Raw genomic sequence first — 14188 nt, forward strand, 5'->3', positions numbered from 1 at the left:
TTGTTTTTAAAGTATTTGTTTAAAAAGCTGTTGAAGTGCTTCCAGATGAAAGCACATAGGAGATGCTACTTTCAGAAAGCCTTTAAGTGCATACTTTCTATGAAATATTATTATAAACGTTTTTGGTGATCTAAAAGCATTTTCAAATAAATCCTACTATTCCCAAATAGGTACTTGATTTATGGATAAAATTAACTTAATTAGGAATTTAAAATTTTGAAAACCAGATAAATGTGGGAATAAAAAAAATTATTAGAGAAGTCATATCTTCAACGGTTTAATTTTGTTTCTCGCTAGTGAATATTGATTAATCATTTCCCCCCTAAAGAAATTAAAGATCTTTGAATTATATATTATATTCAAACAACAATCTTAAAATTAAACTGCCTTTAAGAATATAAATTTAGGAATCCCTCATGAATGCGAATCTTTATTTCATATGCCTCCCCTCATGCTTGCATAGCTAGCTGTAACTGACATGAATTGACGCTCGAGCTAAGTCAGTACTAGAAAAGTTCAATAATGCAGATGGGTGCAAAGGAATAGGATCCTCTTCTGATTTTCTTTAGGGGATTCAGATGATAAATCAATCATGTCCGTTTATCATATATCGTATGGTTATAAATCATTTTAAATTTTAAATTTTGAAATAAATATAAATAGTATCTAACGAAAACTAACTGCACGATTTACGATGAACATATACTATTAATTGATCATCGAATTCCCACAAAAAGGATCCGAAGAGGATCCTTGTCCGGGTGCATAGATGTCAAGAACATGTCGACATTCTTCAATCAAAGATCAGCTGGTACATATATATACATATACATATATATATATATATATATATATATATATATATATATATATATATCTGGGTTTCTCTTTTTCGTTTCACCGCTTACAAATTTTTATGATATTTTATTTATTTATTACTTGCATGTAGCATATCTCTTTGATACTAACCTTGTTTGTTTATTAAGTTTAGATCAAAGACAAGCGATATTAGAAAACGATGAGTGACAGTGAGAGTCTTAGAGTGGAAAGAAAAGTAGGAATGATTTTAAGAAAATATCGAAATAACATGGTTACATTTTATGGAACGCGAAAAGGGTTCCAGCAAAATAAAAAAGAAAATGATTCTAAACTACTGTTAGTTTTTTAAAGACAACAACATATTTCTCTCATTAAAGGGAGATTCACTCTGAACAGAAACAATCAAACTTGCCTAAAACGAATAATTAAACAAAAAACAACACACCTTCTGCAGATCGACTCATTTTAATGTTCTTTTCTTTTCCTCGTCTCCTTCACAATTTTTTTTTTTTATATTTTTCCCCTCTTTTATTTTAAAAATAGAAAGTAGACAATATGTAAAAGCATTATCAAATTGGTTCTAGATCAAAACTTGCTGATGCATTTGGAAATATTCGATTACATCGCATGCTCCAAAATTCAATTTTGAGTTTTTTATTTTTTATTTATTTATTCTAATCTAAGTATGCTTTAAAAACTAGTAAAGTCATCCACTAGGAATGTAATAATAATAATATGATATTTTTTTATTAGCATCTCACGTACTGTTGAATACACTTCACATTCAAATTTGATATTAAATGACATATACACTCTACTATGCAATGCCAATTTTGACCTTATTAGGTTTTAAAAAATTAATAAAAATTTTCTTAATAAACCCCAAATCACTTTTAGCGTATTATTTATCCACTTTTTTTGTCTTCCCAACAAATGCAAGGAAAATGATGAAACTGCGGGATTAGAACTTGAATGGAGTGCGAAGAAATTAACGATATTTCCTTATGTATGTCGTCTCACGGCATAAACCCAATTTAAAGAAATGATAATAGTAATAAAATGGCTAAACACAATCTCTGTTATGCAATTCAACACCAATAAATAAAAATGTTTTTTTCTTTTCATACATTTGAAAATGCAATGAAACTACATCAACATTCAACTACGTTTTTGCCAATTTGGGCAAAGTCCTAGTGCCATTCACATTACAAGAGACCCTCTGATTGTTCTCCTTTCCTTGCTGCTTTTACCCTCGAATTTTTGTCATTAAACCTCAACGTATTACCTCGTCTGCCACCTTCAATAGAGTCTCAGCAGCCTCATCTTCCTCCAATCTTGATTGTGACTGAGTACTATAAGATGTGAAGAATGTGGGGTGTATAAAAAATGTGGGGTGTATATAGAAAATGTAAGGTGCATGTTTTGAATGGGGTGGGAGGGTAATATAGGGAAGTAAATGGGGTGTATTAAGATAAATTTTAATTGAAAAAGTAAATGTAGGTTGTATTAAGTATGTGAGATTTATTCAACAATATGTGGGGTATAAATATAATAAGCCTAATAATATTCATGGTCAGCTCTCTTTTGTTTGAGCTGTTATCTTTGCACTGCACCAATTGCTATCTATCGTGGTATCAAAGAAATATATAGTAGAATATCCTACTCCACCTTCGTGCAAGTTGCAAACTACTTTTGAAGTGATAAGATTATGAATATTGCATACAGATAAATATAGTTGATGGCCATAAAATTGAAGAAAATTAAAATTTAATAAAAAATTAATGTTAAATTGGATATTGATTTTATTCCTCTAATGTGTACTTAATTCAAATTTTATTATATTTTTATTTTAATAATTAATAGATATCTTATTTAATGTCATTACATTAAAATTAAAATTATGTATTATTTTATACATTTTAATTCATTATATTTATTTTACTTCCTCTAATTATTGTATCTAAACGTCCGTATCATAATATATTTTACTAAATTAGTGTAAATGTCCGTACCTAAATATATTGTAGTGAATTAAGTGGCACATAAGAAAATATGCAAAAACATAAGTGTAGCGAAAAATTCCGTACCTAAATATATGATACTAAACTAGTGTACCGAAATATCGGTACCTAAATATATTATAATAAACTAGTGTACCGAAATATTAGTACATAAACATATTATACTAACCTAGTGTATCGAAATGTTTGTATCTAAATATATTGTAATGAATTAGTGGCACATAAGAAAATATGCAAAAACATGTGTACCGAAAAATCTTTACGAAAATATTTTCTTATATAAGATACTTACCATAATGAGAATTAAAATTTATAATATTTTCATAAAATTTAATTTATGAACACCATAAAATTATAAATAAAATCAATTTTTAATCTTGTATAAGATAATTTTCTAAACTTCATCTTATTTAAGGATTAAAATCTAGTTTTCTAAAAAAAAGTAAGATAAAAATACGTATAGTTTTTTTTTTGGTCGAAGGATAGGAATTTTATTAGACTTAACTACGAACAGTTACAAAAATACGTATAGTTATATCACGTACAAAGGAGATAATTAGTTCAAAAATTGAAATGCAACGTCTGTTTTGGTGTATCTAACACTAGTCGGATAAATTTATTTTATTGATTATTTATAGAAAATTACCTATATTCTTAATAGTGTTTCAATTTTTACTTTGCATTCCATGTAATAATCACCAAACTGTAACTCTTCGCGCAGAAACTGTTCAAAAATTGATTTATCTTCAGCTTTTTTTCTTACTTATATATGTAAAATAGTATATACCGACTAATTTCTTGATTTGGAAACAACACATCCATACATTAAGCGCATCCAAAAATAATAACCACTGTGAATCAAACCCAAAATAAGGGCCAAATTCAATGCGCAATGCAGACAAACAAACCAACAGCAAACAATGCAGCAGATAGATTGGCCAAATATATACCCAATAATTTACTCGAACCTAGCCTCCATATTCATCCAGGTTCATCCATTTTACTTCTTCCTTATTTTTTGTTCCTATTACAAAAAAACCTGTATGTTGCCCTGGTCTACCTCATCAAATTTTATGACAGGGAGGCAGTGATGGTAATTCAGATAAGAGAGCAATAAAGTTCGTAACAGCCCCTTTTACCTTTTCATCATTTGTGTCCTTCATTTCATGTTAAAAACAATACTAAAAAGGCCAAAAAAAAAAAAATTGTAATGGAAAAAGAAAACGAAGGGAAGGGAAAATTTTAAGTAAATATCAAACAGCTGTGTAGATGAGAATAACCCTTTGAAATCTGATCCTTAAAGCAGAGGAAAACGATAAAAAAGAACGGCGACGGTGCGCTGCAACTTGTCTAATAATCATATCGCAAACGTGTGTCAATGTCATTTCGTTCTTATCCAATAGTACGTAGTGTGTTTGCATGTTGAGATAAAGTTTGAGTGTATGCTCGTACTCAATTGTATGTGTGTGTATTGATCGAAGAATACGATATATATGATTGAGTTTAAGAGTGCTAGGGTTTGTAAAATTTGAGGTTAAGACGGCAAGCGTACTAAGGTTTTGTTTGTACAAAAGCAGTCTGTATGACTGTTTAGTCGACATCGAATAGGATTAGCGAAAAACTATAACTTTGTGCACGTCTCTTTCTAATTTATACTGTAACAGTAGCTGCCGATATATTCCAAGTGGAGCCAGAAGCCTCGTAATCTATTGGATTTTGCTAGCTAGCTATTGTTCCCACGCATGCTTGCATGCATGTCTCCCACAAGTCTAAGTAGAAGCTAGAAGGGTTTTAATAACTACAATGAAAGTATCATGCATTATCCTTGGTTTTAAAGTAGAACGATATATTTACCCATTTAATTTCTACATTACTAAGTGTAAAAAACTGTTATTTTTCACCATAATCTTTTAGATCAAATTTCTACGTAAATAATGACCTTAAGCTATTGTTGATTTTTCATGCACTATGATGAAATTAGGTTATTTTCTTAATTAAATGGCAATGTTAATGTATTCAAATATGACCCCCTTTGCTTAGACTGATTTCTACACATCCAACTCTTATTTAAATTCACCTGCATATCTATCTATTATTAACAGTATCAATTGTATCACAGTAAGGAAGAGAAAACGAAGAAGAAAAGGAAGGAAGAAGAAGGGAGCAGAAAGACACAGAGAAAACTAAGAGAAAATCTGAACATTCTTTTGATTATTTGATACACTCTTGCAGTCTCACATTCTCTTCTTTTATACAAGAGTAACCGCCCTTCTTACAATCTTAGTTTACTAGGATTAACTAACCAATCTTATCCCAACATATCCTAACCATTCAACAGTGTAACAACCTTTATGATGACATGGCACTTCATATTTTTAGTCAATTTAGGTTAACATCCCCCCTCAATCTCAACTAGGGTAACCGAGCTTGAGATTGAAGCAATGTCGAGTAAAGGTAGGAATGTGAAGGCCTTTGGTTAACACATCGGCTGTTTGTTCATCAGTGGACATATACTGAACCAACAAGTCACCATTGTGAACTCTTTCTCGAACGAAGTGATAATCTGTATCTAGATGTTTAATTCGAGAATGATACATCGGATTGGCACTTAAAGCAATAGCTGACATGTTATCGTAGTAAATGGTTGGTGGCTCAGGTAGAACAACTCATATATCCTTCAATAACAACCAGATCCAAGTCACATCAGTTGCTGTATATGCCAGTGCCTTATATTCAGCCTCTGTTGAGCTCCTAGATACTGAGGTTTGTTTCTTGGACTGTTAAGATATAGGGTTATTGCCCAGAGATACTACATATCCAATCACTGATCTTTGTGTGTTTAAATTAGCAGCCCAAGCCAAGTCTGAGTATGCAGTCAAATGAATATTTGTATCAGATGTATATGTAATGCCACACTTTAAAGTCCCTTGAAGATACCTCAAGATTCTCTTTACAAAATTGAAATGAACATCCATTGGTGCTATCATGAATTGGCATACAGAGTTGACAACAAATGCTATATCCGGTCTAGTAAATGTTAAGTATTGTAATGATCCAACCAAGTTCCTATACAATGTAGCATCCTTTAAAGATGTGCCTTCAGTGAGTAACAACTGACTGTGAGGTTTACATGGTGTAGTTGTAGGTTTAAAAGACTCTATACCAGCTTTATGAATGAGATCCTTGACATACTTGGATTGACTAACAAATATGTCACCATTAGCTTTATAATGAATCTGTAAGTCCAGAAAATATGTAAGTCTTCCCATATACTTTAAATCAAACACTCCTGCCAAAGCTTGAATCACAGCTTGAATTTGGTAACATTGGATTCAGTGAGGATGATATCATCCACATATAATAACAGAACAATTACATCATTCCCATCAGTTTTCACAAATAAACTTGCGTCAGAAGAGGATGCACTGAATCCCAATGTTGGCAAATAGCTAGTAAACTTTGAGTTCCAAGCCCTTGGTGCTTGTTTGAGACTATACAGAGACTTGATTAACTTACAAACATAATTCAGATGAGAAGGATCAACAAAGCCCTGAGGTTGCTTCATATAAACTTCATCTTGCAACTCTCCATGTAAGAAAGCATTTTTGATGTCTAACTGCCTCAACTCCTACTTGTGAATTGCTGCCAAGGACAAAATGAGCCTCACAATTGTATGTCTCACCACTGGACTAAAAGTTTCAGAGTAGTCAAGACCTTGTTCTTGAGAAAATCCTTGAGCTACAAGTCTAGCTTTGTACCTAGACAAACTTACATAAGGATTTTTCTTTATTTTGTAGACCCATTTGGTGCTAATGATAGACCTGTCATGTGGAAGAGGTACTAGTTGCCAAGTTCCATGAGATTTAAGAGCATTATACTCTTCTTGCATTGCAGATTGCCACTGAGGTATAGTGGATGCTTTTCGAAAGCTAGATGGCTCATCTGAATCATTAATTGAAGCCACAAAAGAAAAACCTCCAACAAATGTGCTATCATCATCCAACATTAAAGAGTGTGATTCAGGACATGAAGCAATAAATGCAACGTAGGATTTCTGATTTATGGACATGAAGCAATAAATGCAACGTAGGATTTCTGATTTATAGTACCAGACTTCAATCGTGTAATCATTGGATGACCAGATGTTTCATGAGGCATGGTATCAGATAAGGAAGTATAAATAGGAATGTGTACTTCTAATTGTGATGGACTATGAATAGGCAACAATGATATTGTATGTTAAGACATTGTTAGAGTATAGGAGAAATAACCTGTAGGAGTAGTAATGAGATTCTGTGCAGTATTACTTAGCATTCTCAGATTCTGTGAACTATGCTCAGTACTGTCTTTAATAACCTATGGACTTCCAAATTGAACTGTAGCAGGTACCTGAGAAGTATGATGATCTTGATCTCTAAAATCATGTACTTGAATAATCGCTGGAGAGATAGTCGAGTTCTTAGGGCCATCCATATTCCCAGCTTGAGATGATGAGGGCAACTTAAATGGAAAAACATTCTCATCATGAATCACATGCCTTGACAGTATTAGCTTTCTTGTTGACAAATCACAACATACTACACCCTTATATCCAGCAGCAAATCCTAGAAAAACATATTGTTTAGTCCTTGATTGTAATTTATGCTGGTTATATGGTCTCAAGAATGGATAAATAGCCGTACCAAAAATCTTCAGAGTATGAATTGTTGGTTCTTGAGAATAACTTGATAGGGTGATTTCATATTTAATGTCTTACAAGACATTCTGTTTATGAGAAAGGCAACATGTAAACAATTCCAAAACATCAATGGAACATGAGCTTCTATCAATAAAGTAATAGTTGTCTCTATTAAATGTCTATGTTTCCTTTCTACAATACCATTTTACTGAGGGGTATATGGACAGCAAATAGAATGAATAATCCCTTTAGTTTCCAAAAACTGTGTAAATCTGTGACTTATGTATTCACCCTCACCATCAGTTTGCAAGCATTTAATAGCAAAATTAAATTGAGTTACAATAAAAGAATGGAACTTGATGAACACTTGGAAAACATCAAATTTATTTATAATAAGGAATATCCAGAGAAATCTTGAATACTCATCAGTGAAGCTTACATAATATCTATATCCTTCCAATGACCTAGTAGGAGATGGACCCCATACATCTGAATGGACTTTTTCAAACATGAAACTAGCTCTAGTATCTCTTACTACAAATTGTTGTCTACACATTTTTCCAGACAAACAAGAAGTACACACAGAAGGACTAGAATCCATACCAACAGATTTATCGAACCCCTTGAGCATTATTGACAAAACTTCCTCTGATGGATGGCCAAGTCTCTTATGCCAAGTTGAAACTCTAACGCTTTGCCAAGAAAATCATCACCTTTACATGATTGACTAGCAAATCTTCTGGAAAACACACTCACAGGAATCTTATATAACTCTCATATACTCATGTTGTGGTACAATATCGCTCCTGTTGCCTTGTCCTGTATGAAAAACACAAGATCATCACAAGTAAACTAACAACCATTGTCGTTACATAACTTTTTAATAGATAGAAGATTAACCGTAATGGTTGGAACATGTAATATATTCTTTAGAAGTAATGAATGATTAGAAGTAGAGATGATAGATGAACCAATATGTTTAACTGCCAGACATTCACCATTACTAATGGTAATTTTGTTATCCCCAGTGTATTGAACTAGCTGATTCAGATTCTCAAGATTTAATGTTATATGATATGAAGCTCCTATATCTAAAACCCTAGTATCAACTGCAGAAACTCCTTGTACATTCTATCTAAACTCAGCTGTTGTCATTCCTTGGATAGACTGATTTTGTGCAGTAAAAGCTGTAATTGAAGAAGGTGGTGATGGTCCTTGATAAGAAAAATTGTTCATGTGCCAGCATTCCAGTGCATTGTGACCTTTCTTGCCATAAATCTAACATATAAGGATCTAATAAGTCTGCGAGGATGATCCATAGTCAACTATGTTCAAACAGTTTGGAGCAGTATACCCCTTTTTAGAGCAATTCTGACATTTAATTACTACAAGAGCATTAAAACTTGTATTTCCATTCCAACCATTTTTAGAACCATTATTGGAGTAAGAGTTTCCAAAGAAATTACCCCTTCTTTGTCTGTTATTATAGTAAGCCCGAGAATTGTTCCATGAACCATTTCTATTTTGAGGCCTATTCCCATTTCCTCTATAACTAGAACTACCTTGATACCCTTGAGTACCTCCACTTCATTGACTACTGTTAGAACTCTCTCATTGTGAGTAATTATCACCTTGATCTCCCCCCTTATGTCTTCCAGATGAATTCTCTGAGTGATCCCCTTGAACATACATTATAGCCATACTTGTAGTCAGAGATGTAATTCTGGACTCAACAATAGCTTCAACACTAAGTATCTGTGCTCGAAAATCCTTCAAATTAATAGGTGTATCTCTAGCTAAAATGACAGTTTTTACCACATCAAAATCAGGAGGCAAACCAGATAGAGTAGCAATAACTACATCATTGTCTGTAACCCTTTCTCCAGTAGACACTAATTGATCTCTAATTGCCTTCAATCGCAACAGATACTTGTCTATAGAATCACTGCCCTTCTGAATTGTATGAAATTTAGTCTTGAGTTGGTTAACTCTGACTATTGATTCAGATGCATACCTTTCTTGCAAACAATTCCAAGCTTCACAAGAAGTTTTACAACCAATGACATATTCCATGACATCATCAAATAAAGTGGCAAGCAACAAACTCAATAATGCCATATCATGTTTAACCCAAGATTTATAAGCCTATGTAATTTCTTTAGTAACACCTACTTCAGTATCAATCACAAACTTAGGTGGACATTGAGACTCTCCAGTAAAGAAATCAAAGAAATCGTACCCTCACAACATAGATTGAAATTGGTAACTCCATTTCACAAAATTATCATCTTGGAGTTTTACAGTCAACATCCCAAGCAAACTTTCAGTTCTCACAGCCTTATCCGACATCTTGATTAAAATTTTAAGCTTCAAAGTTATCAATCTTCAACTCAATCATTATCTTCAATCGAAAGAAGAACCACAATTTCAATAATTCTTTCAAAACAACACAGCTTACTACTATAATTCACAGATCTTCAACAATGGCTTCAGCCTTTTTAACAATCAATCATCAGAATATCTCAGCAACCAATAAAGAAAACTATATTTCATCATACTTCAACAATTGATAATAGCCTTCACAACCGATCATTTATAAAATCTCAGACCTTTCATTCAGTGACATTTCCACAAACACCATATATGCATAAAAAAATGACAGATAGAAGAGCCAACCTGACAAATTTCAAGATCCCAACTTCGAATCAGCAACACAGAACAAATCAGCAACGAGCCAAGATTTGCACAGTCGACATAACCATCAAGGATCGAAGCTCGGCAATGATACCATATTAACAATATCAATTGTATCACAGTAATGAAGAGAAAATGAAGAAGAAAAGGAAGGAAGAATAAAGACACAGAGAAAACTAAGAGAAAATCTTAATATTCTTTTGATTATTTGATACACTCTTGCAGTCTCACATTCTCTTCTTTTATACAAGAGTAACCGCCCTTCTTACAATCTTAGTTGACTAGGATTAACTAACTAATCTTATCCCAACATATCCTAACCATTCAATATATTCTAACAACCTTTATGATGACATGGCACTTCATATTTTTAGTCAATATAGGTCGACATCTACACTTTATTAAAATATTTCATTTTAATTTTTTTTCTAGGTCCACACATTTGTTTCAAAAATATCCTTACACACAAACACCATACCTACCAACAGATCACACTCCACCTATTTCTAAACCATTAAAAAAAAAGAAAAGAAAAAGAACAGATTGCGCTACTACGTCCAACACTTGTCAAATGGTGGTGAAGGCATATCGATGGGTTATTGTGATTCATTAAAATGCACATCGGTAGGAAATGTCATGTACTGAACCAAAACATTGTTCCAAAAATTCCTGCCTCAGCACTAGACAATTGATCACCACCTCGATTAGTCCCAGTCCCTAAGCATTTAAAAATTAAGAAAGTACACTTAGACCCAAACGTCCACCTAGCCCGCTTAGGCACTCACCTAAACTCGCCTAGGTCGCGACTGTGGAGCCAAAAATAATCACAAGGCGACACATGGATCTTTGGATAAAAAAGGACAAGAATACCCTTGAGGTACATCGGAGTTCCTACGCGCGAGCAGCGGGCAATCATCTTTCAACCAAGTCAAAAGTGCCTAAAATAGGTAATAATTCAAAGCCTATTTCATCAATCCTCATGAAATCCTTTCTACAAGGTAATTCCCAAAACGTTCCTTTTAAATTATGTTAATTGGCTAATTAATAGATTTATTACCTAATTAATCTATTAATAGCCAATTACACCACCAATTACTCCAAAAAAACACACATAAGGCTAGTCACCTTCTCTCCCAAGGGGGCCGGCCATGCCTTATAATTTCTGCCTCCTTTTCCTATTTTATTAGCTAATCAATTAGGCAAATATTCTATTAATTGACTAATTGATTAGCTAATTATTCCATAACTCCCAAATTAAACACAAATCAAGAACCTAGCCCACAAAGGGAGCTAGGGGGCTGATCCTCTCTCACCCAAAGAGACCAGCCACTTTCATATTTAAACCCCTTCATTCTCCTCAATGTTCACTTCCAACTCTCTTGCTAAAATTCTCTAAAAATTCTCTAAAAATTCTCAAAAACACTTTTCTCTAAATTCTAACTTTGACATCGGAGGTTTTTCAGCCAAAGCCGCTCAATTCATCGTGGGTGCGTAAGGCTCTTGGCCTTAACCAAAGGTGTTAATTGCTTTGTAGGTGCAATTTTGTCCAAGATCAAGAAGGAAGAAATTTGCATTCACAAATTAGTGCTTTCATTGAGACGTGAGTCCCACACTCGTAGAAGACTCTCGCATCCAAGGTTTTCTATTTTCTTGTCCATTTGTAGATTTTTCGTACGTTCTTATTTTTAGAATTTTTTATTTGCGAAAATTCGTTGATTAAACGTAAAAGAGAAGTGTTAAGGCTAGAAATTTAGAAAATTCAACAAGTGAAAATTCCAATATTCAATAGATGGGATTGCGACGATCCACGAGGCGAAATGTGACCATAAGTGGAACGACACCACTACCACGAGTTTCCACCATAAGAACCACCGCGGTGGCCACCCACTACCACGGCCCGAGCCGCGCCATCTAAGCAAGCCCAAGTCGTGCCATCCAAGGCCCACGACATCAAAGCCACGGCCCAAGCCATGTCACTCCGAGCCCAAAGTGAACCTAACGCGTTGCCAAGCCGAGCCCTAGCCTGCTCCCGTGGCCCAGCCTACTCCTGCAGCCCAATCTACTCCCATGGCCTTCCAAGCATCCCAAATTGATCCAAGATTAGTTCAATCATCCCGGCTTCAAATGTCCGGACTGACAATCGAACCGGGAGCATTTTCACCATATTTTTATGCGGATTTGACATTTCCCAACTTAAATCTCGCACCCGGAGTCTACCATACTTCAACTGCTCAAGGAGACGCATTCCAACCCAAATCGAGAACAACACTTGTCTTAACAAGTCATAGAGTTGACAAGCGCCTTCACACAATTGACGACCTTGGTGAACCAGCTCTTGCAGTGCACCGAGATGCAACATGCCCTATACGAGGTATCCCAAAGTAAGACAAGGGCAGATAAAGCACCTCTCTAGCGGCATCCCGGTAAACAGTCACAAACCGAGCTTTCGGGCAGTGTACACTCCTGATTGAGCCCTCGAGATAGCGTATATTCCAATCTTTACGCACGGAGGAGCGTGCACTCTTGACTAGGCCCACGGATGAGCATACAATCATGGTTGAGGCCACACTCTGATAGTCAACATGAGCAACCTTCCAGGCGAAGTGTTCATTTACGGCTAAGCCCGCAAGGAGCATCATCTACCTCACATCAGAGTAGGAAGCACGACTAACAGAGAGAAACAGTAACTCAATCCAGCTTAAGTTCAACCGGTAACCTGCGAAGAACTCGCTCGCCTACTAGGAACGCACCACACGCATCTTATCAGCGACATAGACGAGCCAAACACATAGAAGAACAACTTAGACTAGCAAGTCACAGTTGGGGGCAGCCGAGAGCTCCACTACCCTAACAAAGGCTAATTCAGGATGAAGTAGAGAAATTCTTGACCAAGGGATTGCGCAATTTCCAATGCAACAAGGTCACCAACGGGGCACTACGATGGAACATGACTAATGTAAGCAGGTCACCCTTCCCGGATGAGATCGAGCAGGCAGAGCCTCCACGCGAGTTCGGCATGCCACATTTCATATCTTTCAAAGAGGATGAAGACCCGGAGAAACACTTAAAGCACTACCAAAACGCAATGATCTTCTATTGAAACAATGACGATCTCATGTGCAAGATATTCACCACCACTCTACTAGGCGAGGTGCAAGATTGGTTCTACAGCCTGCCGCCACAATCCATAAGGAGTTTCAACGAACTTTCTTTGGTTTTCACCAAAGAATATTCATCATATCGCTTGATAAAAAAGAAGTCCGACCATTTGTTTAACATCAAGAAGAACCTAAAGGAGTCGCTTCGCGACTATGTGAAGAGGTTCAAAGCAGAGAAGGTAAAGATAGTCGGATGCAATGACTCGATAGCTAGAGCAGTATTCCAAAAATGACTTCTAACAGACCACCCACCATTAGGAAAATTGATCATGAAAGAAGAACTAACTCTGGCAGACTCTTCCGCTCTGGCAGAGAAATATGCACTTTAAAACGAGGCTCGTCAATGCACATTTAAGGACTTGAAAAAGTACCCGACATCACTTCCCTACTATCCAAACCAGAAGGAGCGGATGACTTATTTACATGTTTGACGGTATCTAAAGCAGTAATAAGCTCTACCATCATACGAGAAGAGCTGGGGGTTCGACTACCTGTATTCCACAGTTTAAAAGCTCTTCTCGATGCTATTAGAAATTCAAAAGCTAACTTTGGCGATAGTTGTTGCAACCCGGAAGCTCAAGTTTTACCTTCAAAGGCACATAGTCATTATAACTCACTAGTTCGCCTAATCTAGATGCGCGACGATAAAGGCGTAGGCAAAGTTTTTTGACGAACGCAACAACTTGGCCCAAAAGACACGCTAAGGGCAGATGAACACTGGAATAACACACTCGGAAACAAGTTTTATCCTCGTTGCCCTAAAAGATTCTACATAAGAGCAACATGTACCGGTAGTTGAGCACCATTTCCTGCTACTT

The sequence above is a fragment of the Malus sylvestris genome, chromosome 15 (assembly GCF_916048215.2).
Source record: "Malus sylvestris chromosome 15, drMalSylv7.2, whole genome shotgun sequence".
Taxonomy (NCBI): domain Eukaryota; kingdom Viridiplantae; phylum Streptophyta; class Magnoliopsida; order Rosales; family Rosaceae; genus Malus; species Malus sylvestris.